The sequence below is a fragment of the Sinocyclocheilus grahami genome, unplaced genomic scaffold, assembly GCF_001515645.1.
Source record: "Sinocyclocheilus grahami isolate Dianchi unplaced genomic scaffold, SAMN03320097.WGS_v1.1 scaffold1057.1, whole genome shotgun sequence".
Taxonomy (NCBI): domain Eukaryota; kingdom Metazoa; phylum Chordata; class Actinopteri; order Cypriniformes; family Cyprinidae; genus Sinocyclocheilus; species Sinocyclocheilus grahami.
Genome location: NW_015506236.1, coordinates 216,342 through 227,923, shown reverse-complemented (window position 1 = coordinate 227,923; position 11,582 = coordinate 216,342). Strand labels below are relative to the sequence as shown.

The 11,582-nt window shown below is 37.1% G+C and overlaps 1 protein-coding gene across 1 annotated transcript in view; it reads left to right on the top strand.

Annotated features, from left to right (window-relative positions):
- The first annotated feature begins 6,302 nt into the window (after positions 1 to 6,302).
- The window catches only part of LOC107566206 (RIMS-binding protein 2-like), a 44,985-nt gene continuing 39,705 nt past the window's right edge, over positions 6,303 to 11,582 (top strand). The window contains exon 1 of the mRNA XM_016251575.1: positions 6,303 to 6,522. The gene's annotated coding sequence lies outside the window, so the exon portion shown is untranslated. The remainder of the gene's footprint in view (positions 6,523 to 11,582) is intronic.

Here is an 11,582-nt window from a genome sequence, read left to right as displayed (position 1 = left end):
GTGCTTCATAATCCCATTCCCGCTGTGTCTGCTCCAAACATTTGTGTGCCTGCTCTCCATGAGCACAACTACCTTAAAACATTTAAACAGGTTAAAACGTTTTACATATTCACACAATATTCATTACTTTATAAATATTTGGGTCCCACTTTATATTAAGTGGCCTTAACTACTATGTACTTACATTTAAATTAATCATTTGGGACAATGCACTTATTTTGTACATACATGTTTTTACATTGTACTTATATTTGAAAAATATCTGCATGTAATTATATCTGTAATTACATTTATAATTACACTGTTGACCCATCCCTTACACCTTAACCCACCGTTAAACCTACCCATATCACCAAACCTGTCCCTAACCTTCCCCGTTTCCCACCTCAATAGGTTTTGCAATACAATATGAATACAATAAGTACGTCGGATCATCAGGATGGAATGAGAGGTAGAGTTGAGTGTCATCAGCATAGCAGTGATATGAAAAGCCATGTTTCTGAATGACAGAACCTAGTGATGCCATGTAGACAGAGAAGAGAAGTGGTCCAAGTACTGAGCCCTGAGGCACCCCAGTAGCTAGATGTTGCGACTTGGAGACCAGTGCGTTTTCTCAAGCACAGTTAGTGAAGCTAGCTAACCTTTACTATAACTAACTAATTAAAACTTACATCAATGTATTACTCGTAAATATAAGCAAATGTCTTTTGTAACTAATCTGTTAAATTTTACTGTTATATGACATCCCACATGAAAAAATACTATAGTAATTTATAGTAAATACTATAGTGATACTATAGTAAAGTACTTGAATTAATTTGTTGTGGTAATTCTATAGTTGCTGTGGTAATATAACAGCTAGAGTAATATAAACAAATTACTTTACACAATACTGTAAGCTTTCTACAACTATAGGGTATATTATACTACAATACACTACAGTTTACTGTAGTAAAAACTAAAGGATACCACAGTATGTATTATAGCTTATCAGTTCACTATAGATCATTATGCTGTAGCATTCATTGACAAAGCGTTGTAAATACTATAATATATACAGTATAATACATTTTACTATAGTATGGTTCAAAAACACTATAGTATTTACTATAAATTACTATAGTATTTTTTCATGTGGGATAATCACCCTTGATAGGACACGTGGTGATCTTGTTAGGAATAATTTCGCTGGGGGTCAGAAATAGACAATACAACTGGCAATATTTTGCCTAAAATATAAGTTACTTAGTATAAACGTCTTGTCTATAATTAATGTCATGGCTAAATGCGATATCACATTGTGCTTAAATGTAACAAATTGGGATATCACAACCACTTTTAAAGCAAACTATATTCTTAAAAGTTTTAGGGTTCAAATTATACATTTAAAGGCATCTAACGTAATACATCAACTAAAAATCATAATCTTGAGACAAATGTGTTACAATTGCAAAAATTGCTAAGAAAACGGGTTAGTGCTGAGAAAAGACCTACCATCATTTATTTTTATAGTTTATTTATAATTTGTTTTGTCATGACTCATTAGTTATCTAATACAATGCATTTCATACTGTACATTTTGGCAAGCGTGACCCACATTTTCAGATACTTTTAAGGACCATTATAGTGTCTATTTGTGCAAGATAAATTAAGTAGAATTCATTGTGTTAGTGTTGTAGGAGATGCGAGGTCAAAGGATCAACGTAGAGCAGCTTCTCAGGAAGTCACAGATTGAACTGCTGGGGATACAGCGACAGCTGTCAATCATAGCAGCAGGAGATGCCAATCATCCACGGGCCCAAAAAAAGGTGAGTAATCCTGTTACATTTACACTTCTGATCCCTAAACATTCTGATACCTATTGGTTTCTCATACACACAATACTTCTAGTAGCAATGATGATTCTTGTACACAAGGTGGCGCCATCCTGCTACATTTACATTCTTGCAGCCTAACACCCTCAACTGCCAATCAGAGTACAATGAACCAACACATTTGGCCACACCAGCCAATGGAGGGTGTGCTTGTGTCATGTGAGGAAATGACAGGTGATGTACATAGACAGAGGGTGTGGTTGCAGTGCAGTGTCCTATCAGGATCATCTTGAAAGTGTAGGCCTGGTCCACTCCCTTGAGAATAGACATGCCTTCTTAAACTGATGCATTTGTAGAGGACTGCCCCATTGCAGGGAGGAGGGGGCAGAGGGCAGGCAGCACTACAGGAGCAGCTGGGGTTGCTTGGCAACAGAGCAGGGGAGACTGTAACACATTCCAGATTGGGATTCAGATTCTGTTTCCTTTTTTTTTTTTTTTTTTTTGCCTCCAATAAGAACTGTTTCCTCAGCACAAAGAGTGGCTAATGGCCAGGATGTGCCTAGCACACTGTCTAAGTAATCCCTCTTAATGCCCCTGTGTGCATTAAAATCTGATGTAACTGTGTGATATTCCGAGACATTGAACTTAATTTCCCCTTGTTTGGTGTTGCTGTGGGATGAATGGAGCGGAACGCCCCTGTTTTTTCCCCCTCTGTTCCTTGAGATAAAGCAAACAAATCACAGTAGGGCAAGATAGCAATACCAACATTTCTAGGTGGCATATGGAGAACAAGATGGATTGCATAAAGATGGATATAATGAAATGCCAGGCAATTTGCAGAATAACCCATATATGTACTGTATGTCTACCACTTACAGCCTTATTTTAAAATGTGAAAAATTAAATATGGCATCCATTTTAAGGTGTGTGAAGAAAACCAAGAGGAATGACTTGCAACAATTTGTTTGATTCAGTTTTTCTTATATACTTAAAGCCTCTATAAATTAAAAATGTAAACCTGTAAATACTTGTTAGTTCAAATGGCAGGAATGGCTAATGGAAACGGCACAGATGGGAAAATGTATCAACTTTTAGTAACAACATAAGTACAGTTGACCAGGGGTTTTCAAACTGGGGTGTACTGCAAACGATGCTAGGGTGTCAGTGGAATTGTTCTGAGAAAAATTGTTTAAAATATAAAAAAATTAAAGCAATAATAAAAAAAGGACATACATAACAATAATAATAATTAATAAAAAGGTAATAGTAAAAAGTATTCATTTATAAAAAAAATGCTAAATAGATAATATGATAAAAAAATTAAAAACAGATAGTTTAAGGTTTTATATAAATAAATAAAATTTCTTGGTAATATTTTACACATCTTATAGAGCTGCCTTTATATTTAAGGAAGGGTCCTTTGCAAGGGGATCATTATATTTGGGCCATGAAAATGTTGAAAAACCCAGATTATGTCACTAAAATAATTAAATAGCATTACTGCAAATGATTAGAAACATTTAATTGGCTTTTGTAACATTAGAAAGGCCATGCGTGAAAAGGCAAATGATTTACACATCAGTGATGGGAGTGGCTCTACACTACTCTACACACTCTACTCTCACTGCTTTCCATATGTGAGTGTGCAAGTGTAGGATAGAGAGAGAAAGCCTGTGTGAGTACTGTATGAGAGCAGGAGAGCGTATATCATGGAGCATGCGCAATTCTCTATGACCGCATGTGTGTGTGAGAGAGACGGAGAGAGAGAGAGAGAGAGAAAGAGAGCAAGATAGGGAACGCACCGTTCTGTTGCACCACTCCTAGAGTGCCTGGAGATGCTCTCACACTGTCTGTCTCCTGTTCCAGCTCAGGGCTTCTGCAGGGACACACATGCACGCATGAGCACAGAGCCACACACAAACACACACCACAGACGTGTCGTCACTGCCACTCCTGGCAGCCGGTGATATAAGGGAGTGGGAGCTCTAAGGAGGAGAAAGAGAGGTGGAAACGGCTACCGTTAAGGTACAGTACACACAGATCATGTTTGATATAAATGAGATCAGTAGCAAAGAGAATTTGTGTGTAATGCCGTGCTGTTATGCCTATATCTCGCCCTTCCTTGGCTCAGAACGGAGTGCGCGCTGGTTCGTTCCAGCTCTGGAATACTGCAAAGAAAGACAAGAGAGCATTCTACAGGATATGGCATGATCCAGATGTGCAGGGAGACATTTGACCTGGTGCCATCTGGAGTCAGGTGGTGGATTGTGATGATGTCTTGTTGCTTAGTCTTCTACAGGAAGTTCGGAGGATGCAAACAAGCAGATAACCTAAGGAAACGAGTTGATCTGTGTTTGTGTTTATTTTGGGGGGTCTCAGGCAACAGCTGGTCAAGGTCATGGTTCGGTGTAAATATAATGTAATAATATGTGTAATATTTTTTTCTCCACTCCTAAAGCAGTCATCACAGTCTCTGGGGCAGTCGGCATACAACTGATGTGAAAAAATGTTTCTTCAGTTAATTTTCCAAATGAACCTGCTACTATGGAGCTCCATTTGTGAATGGATGTTTCTCTTTGTGAGGAGGGTTGATGGTCGGCTTGATTTGTTAGTCTAATGGCTCATTAATTCCCTGGTTAATGCTTCCATCCCTCTTGCAGGGCTTTTCACTTGTTATACATGAGAATTTGGATATATTGAACTGTGTGTTTCACCAGCCCGTATTTCTGTAGCTCTGCTGGCTGTGGTTGAGTTGGTACTGATGGGGCAGTAGGTTGACTGGCTGTGACTGAGTCTGCTAATGTAGTGTAGCATGCAAACCAGCTGGAGACCTGGCACACACACCACAGTGTGATTGGTAGTATTACTATTCTGATACAGCAGACTGTTTTCTGAGATTATGTAAGATCTCTCAGTTAAATCCACACAGACGACACAAAACAGACACAAGAGCTTTGAAACACACATAATGTGATTGGCAACAGTTGTTTTTCTGGCATTGATACTACAGACCAAAAGGCTGGCAGTTGATTTGAGAGTTTAAAATGCATTTAAGGCTTAATTGTATGTGTGTCTCATAATTAATGATGCTATATTTGATCCACCAACTGTTATCAATATTGGTGAACACATGAAAAGTCCAGTAATCCTTTTTTTCGTTTGCATTTTCTTTAAACTGAACAATATTTCTTGATGAAAAAAAAAATAAATGTTTGGGATTTTCTTAATTTCAAAAATAATATTTCAAATCTTTGAAATATGGTTAAATATTATGTGCTACATTTTGTAGGTTGCAGTATATAAGATTATAAAGAGAAAAGGGGAGATATGATGTCAAATGGACAAGAGCAGCTTTTCAGGTTGTATTTATGTGGGCTGAGAACTTAGCTTTTAAATCTATATCTTGCTTTTAAAGCATATAACTTTTATTAAGTTTGTTCTCAGGGTTCAGTAAGAGCCTCATTGGATGTTTGCCACCATGTGCTTGAATGTCTCTAGTAAATGTTGTAACATTTGAATGTTTTCATAATGGTAATACTTGAGAGTAGCTGTATATTTTAGTCATTTAATAACGGGTTCTGACATATCATATGCATTTTACTTAGCAGTAACAGATTTACTAATGATGCACTCTATAGTTTAAAATGTCCTACAGAGACTTTGGTACTGTGCAACTCAGTCATGTTATGTTATGTTGTAAATATAATTAATAATGTATCTGGCTAAACAGATTTAGTACTGATAACATATGATTTATGTACTTCAAAAGGGATTCAACAATCTCAGAGGGTGTAAAAGTAATATACAAGTAACAGTTTTCAGCAAGTTCAGCAAGTTTCAGCACATTTTTTCTGGTATTTCTTGAGAGTGACCATGAGTAGGATATTACTTATGTACATGGTCTGGTTTGGGATCAGATCCCTTCTAATGCAGTGCTTCAGTTTCATTACAGTGCCAGTGTTCCTGTCAGCACTGCACAATTGGCAAGCATCAGAAAAAAACAGCCAAACGCTCGATAATCTGGGCGTGATTCTTTGCAGCCTAAATTTTAGCAGTGTAATGCATAAGTAACATCACAAAGATTGATTTTGAACTAGAAGTCTTGTGGTTACACCCACAGCATAGACAGTTTCATTCATCTCTTTTTAAAGAAGTTTATCCACACTGCTTATTTAAATATGAATTTCAGATGTTTGTTGTTTACGTCTTAAACCTTGAAAGATATACTGTGTAATTTTAAAGTAATGACTGTTTTCGACCAGTTTTCCTGAACCGTCTGATAGTCCCTCACCATACTCACAGCACTGGCTGAGCCAAAGTTGCTTCAGACTGCTAAAATTAGCCCAAAAACATCCAAGTGCCACAGAGCCAGATTATTTTACTGGGAAATACAATACAGGTGTACAATTGGTTTACTTATAGTTTACTTATGTCTATAAGAGGAATCATTTAAAAATCGAATAAAAGTGACATACTTAACATAATATGCAGGATTGTGTCCACTGTGTTCATCCTGAAAGTTTGCTTGGTAAGTCACTGCCCTGTCTGCCCTCTTCCCCTGCAGCTGAAGCAGGAGGCCCAGCCGTTGCACCTGGCCTATCACGGAGCCCACCATGTGAGTCGCTGCCGCCTCCTAGAGGACAAGAACAGAGCTCTTAAACAAGAGCTAGCCACACTTAAACAGCAGAAACAGCAGCACCGATCCCTGGTAAGTCAGTTTGTGGTTTGATTTTGTTGCTTATTTGTTCAGTTTTTGGCAATAATCATACTTCTGGATTTCAGCATGTTGTTTGAAACTCCCTGGTGAGAAGCTTAATGAGTGACAGCAACAGTTCTTTTCTATAAGCTAAAATGCACAGGAAGTCCCTGAATCATCTACTGTGTTCCAAGTGGTGTGATGTTGGAGCTGTTGCCCTGGCAACAAGCCCACTAGTGAGGGAGGACAGGTTGGTAATGGAAAACTGACAGACCATAATAATGGCTTTTGTTATAAGCCTCAGTTGCTACAGATCAATTTCGTCCCACTGAATGGAAGTGACATGCACAAATTTAACTGAGCTTGAGCACCGCTGAGAAAGTTTGCTGTACTTTAGAACATACTTTAGAACTGTCCCGGAAAAGAAGCAATTGCAATGAAGCAAAAGGTTTTTTAAGGGGATGGGGAAAGGGATGAAAATCATGGTAGCAAACATCCAATGTGACTTTTACACTTACTCACTCTTGTATTGTTCCAAACCTGTATGACTATCCTTTGCAACTCTGAAGGAGACTTAATCTTCCCCTTCAGGGTGCTGTTCACCGTTGCAACTGGATTTTTCAGTCAGTGAATATCAAAATTATTTGTTCAAATCATTCAGACCAGTTTTGTGAACTTTTCATTGAAAAGATCGGACTCTTGATTTGTTCATGAACCGTGCATCACTATTTCTCAGAAGAACTCTCCAAGGAGAGGATGTCAAGAGTGGATGTCAAGATTTTCTGTTATAAACAGTTACACTGCCGTTCACACATTTGGGCTCAGTAATATTCAGCATATATATACAGTGTGTGTATATATACTGTACATAAGACAGTATTTTATTCAGCAAGGATGAATTAAATTGATCAAAAGTGGCAGTAAAGACATCTCTAATGGTACAAAAGATTTCTATATTAAATAAATAAATGCTATTCTTTTAAATTTCTGTTTATCAAAGAATCCTGAAAAAGAAGCATGGTTTCCACAAAAATATTAAGCAGCACAACTGTTTTCAACATTGATAATAATAAAAAATGCTTCTTGAGCAGCAAATCAGCATATTAGAATGATTTCTGAAGGATTGTGTGACACTGAAGACTGGATTAATGGCTGCTGAAAATTTAGCTTATTTCCCATCACAGGAATAAATTAAATTTTTAAATGTTTTCAAATAGAAATGTCTACTTTAATTAAATTTAATTACTTACATTTCAGACGTCTTCAAAAACATTACAAAATCTTACCGACTCCCTACTTTTGAACAGTAGAGTAAAGGTTTGTGCTTTTCACACAGAATTATATCTTATGGCTTTAGGAGACTAAAAAGCAGACAAATTGGATGATATTATGCTGTTATGTTACCCACACCAGAGTTAATTCACAGGTAGCAGTGCTCTAAATGCAACAGCACCACAGTAAGTAATTAATTAATACTATCAACTATTTACTTAATAAATTGTATTATAAGTGGGCAGGGGCAACTATGTCTGTAATATACTCGTAATATAACATTTTCAGATATTGTGGGTTTGTGTGTTGCTTTGAGAGTGTGTTCATTTAAACAAACTTTCTTATGAAACTTACAACACTCTCAGATTTTCTGTGCTTTTTTTTAAATTGAAAACCTGTCTGAAGTCCTTTAATTGAAAGAGAGAGAAGGGAACATCAAGTCTGCCAAGGCTGGCATTGGTTCAGATTCAAAATGATCACACCTCTTCATTTATTAGCTTCAGCTGTGATAGTGGTGAACCAGATGAATATGCTGTGACAGTTGTTGCAGTGTGAGTCCTATGGCTGGTTGCCAGGCGACCGTCTCTGACGGACAGTGCGGAGAGTGAACCTGTGGTGAGGAATGACCTTCTGTCTCTAGAGGAAGTGTCTCTCACCTGCTGCTGCTTAGGAACCGCCCACCTCATCTCTATGGCACTGCCTGTCCTGCGGAGAAAGGCTGTAGTATAATTAGTTTCACGAATAACAGTCATGACTATAGTAATAGTAATAACAGTCCGGAGAGATGCACATCTACTTAAGTAGCTGAGCCAAAGTATATTTCAGTAGATTAATATTTATTCCTCTGCTGCTTGTAAATTCCCATTTTTAGAGTCGTGCCTTTGTGACTCTGTATAGAAGGGAGTGGAAAAACAACAAACCACCTTCAGGGAAGATATTTGGTTTAGTTTCTGGAGCGAATATCCCTTCTCTCTCTTCTGCTGTTCCTCTAATTGAAGCATCCCATAGAGATACTTACAGTCAAGGGTTTAAAACTAATCAGGTCTCTACTACATTCATATTAACATCAAGTGAGTAAGGGTATTTTCTCTGTTCAGTTCAGATATTTGAGTTGAGTGTACATGGTTATTTTATGTAATGAAAACGAATTTCCAATATGTGTAACCACAATTAATTAGTCAACCAATTTTTTTGCAGCGTACTTGATGCGTCTTCCTTACGTCTGTCTACAGTTATCATTTGCAGAGAAGCTTCTATCAAGAACATACTGTAGAAGTAATTGTAAATAGTAACTTTCCCAACTCTCCCAGACCTCTCTGGAGAGTGACTCCTACACTGATAACCTCTCCATGCTTTGAAATACTTGCTTTTCTTTTTTTTTCAAGTCTTCAAGGATTGAAGGCTGCAGATGATTTCTAGACACCATTACTCTTATATCCATTTTTACCAATATGGACAGTGACCACTAAAGCTGTACGGTGACCACTGACTAGAGTTGCCAAGTCTGCTTATAATAGGCGACGTTGGGCATCTTTTTTGTTATGTTGCGTGAAAAAATCCCGGGTTGTGGTTTTTTGGGCTTATTTAAAAAAATATGGTTGCTTGTTAGGAAAATCTGACAAGCAACTTTGTTTCTTTACATTTATGCTCACCATATTCTCCAATGCATTGATTGGCACTCTGTCTGCTCACAGTAGCCAATTAATTCAATAATATAAGTTTTAACCTGTGCATATATTTAATTATTTAGTGTGCTTGTCTTCACTGTTTCTGTAATGTATATGCACTCTCTTTAACTGGAAATCTATGGAATCCCACAATTTTATCAGCGCTTTAAAAGCTTTGTGGTATGATGCTTCGTATTATTACCCTAACCTTATTTCGATGTGGTGTGTAGACATCCCTCTTAGAGCTAGCCGAAAGCCACATCCTGCATCATTTTATACCTAGTCATGTTTGCAAGCAGAGGTATCAGTCTGACTGCAGGGTTTCTCAGATGTGGGACTCCCTTAAAGCAATGCTGATTTAAGCAGACGGTGAAAGAAAGAGGTCGTTACCTCTGAAGTAGGGTAACTTGAGCCTCTGTACATGTGTCTTTGTGTTTGTGTGTTAGTGTGATGATTTCGAGTTTGCTTTGTTAAAGAGAGCATAAAACAGAAATGATCAATTAAAATAAAAATTCTGAGCTGTCAGATAGATTGAAATAATAAATCTTCTCTTACACTTTTCTATTCTTGAAAACAGTGTCAGATTCACCCACAATTTCATTTCATTTTCAAATTAATTGATTCGTTTTCTAATGTTTAATGAACTTTTAAATTTAAATGTCCTAAAAATATCATAATATTTACATTATTAATTTTTTATTTATGTTTTTAATCAAATAAATTATTATTAAAAATTCTACTAATATCCTCCTGTTTATATAAAATTATATTTATATTTTACTATAATATTTTATTTATATATTTTATAGAAAACTCATAGCAGTGTGATATGGCTGTATATCGGCATGGCTGTGATTCGGTAGTAGGCACGAGGCCGCAGGCAATCACAGATGTGCCGATATACAGCCATATCGCACTGCTACGAGTGTGATATTGCGTTTATGCAACAGTTGATTGGTTCATGTTGCATATGCAGCCAATAAGCTTATTGCTTATTACTTTTACTGCTACTGAATGCTACTGGATAGCATTCACTAGAGCAGTTTGCAGCATGCTTTCAGTTCCTCTGAAACCCTCCACCTTCCCCAGCTCCACCTGTATAGATATGCTACGGGTTATTATAAATGCTATTTGTGCAGTAGTAGTATGTCTTAAATACTCACTGCACCGTATCGGCGTAGGTATTCGCAGTAGAAAGTTCCTGTATTTGTTTTGCAGCAGCAGCAATAACAGCAATAGCCAACAGCAGCAGCGTAGCAGATCTATTCCGCCAAGACCAAATACATTAACACTGTCATATCCATAACCATGCTAAAATCTTCAGAGAGTTGTCTTGATAGAACTGTATTAAAAGCTCACTGTATTATGTAGAGTATTATGGGAGCGAGATGGACTGAGTGAGTGTGATTACCTGCATCTGATACAGCATTCATTCTTCAGCTCAATCTCATATTGACAATAAAACATTAGTTTGACTGTCCGCTAAGGAAAGCGATGTCTTTGTCGTAGGCTACTATCCTTTCATCTGTTGATTTCCGATGACAGCGCTGCTCAGCACATTTGTTGGCTGCGTCTTACAAGGTGTTGTTGAAAGTAGAAATAACTTGTTTACAACCCTGTTTCTGTATAAAATATAATATAAAAGTCTTTACTGCTGACTCACTCATAAAAAGTCACTTGTCGCCATCTTATGGTGGAACAATGTAACTAATCACCATCACAAACATGCACACCATTTCCCAATACTAAATACTATAATTAAATACTACTATTATTTGTATAATATATTATTTATTGAATAATAATATTTAATAAACAACAACAGCCATCATAAATGTTGCAAGGCAATTTATTCAAAAGTACAAAGGCAGCAACCTTAATGAGAATAATGAGACCAAAGACTATGAATGAATATCTCATCACCAAAGACACGAATATCTCATGTTTAACTACTATAGAGACATCAGAGTCAGCGGCAAATTCCAGAAGATCTGGCCGAGTTAAGGCTCCTCTCGGCGGGTTCATGAGCACCAAATGGCCGCTGACGCCGTGGAGCTCACATCTGCTTTAACGTCTAAGCAAATTTTCAAATAGACATTATCTTTATTAACAAACCGCATATTTGAAGTTTAA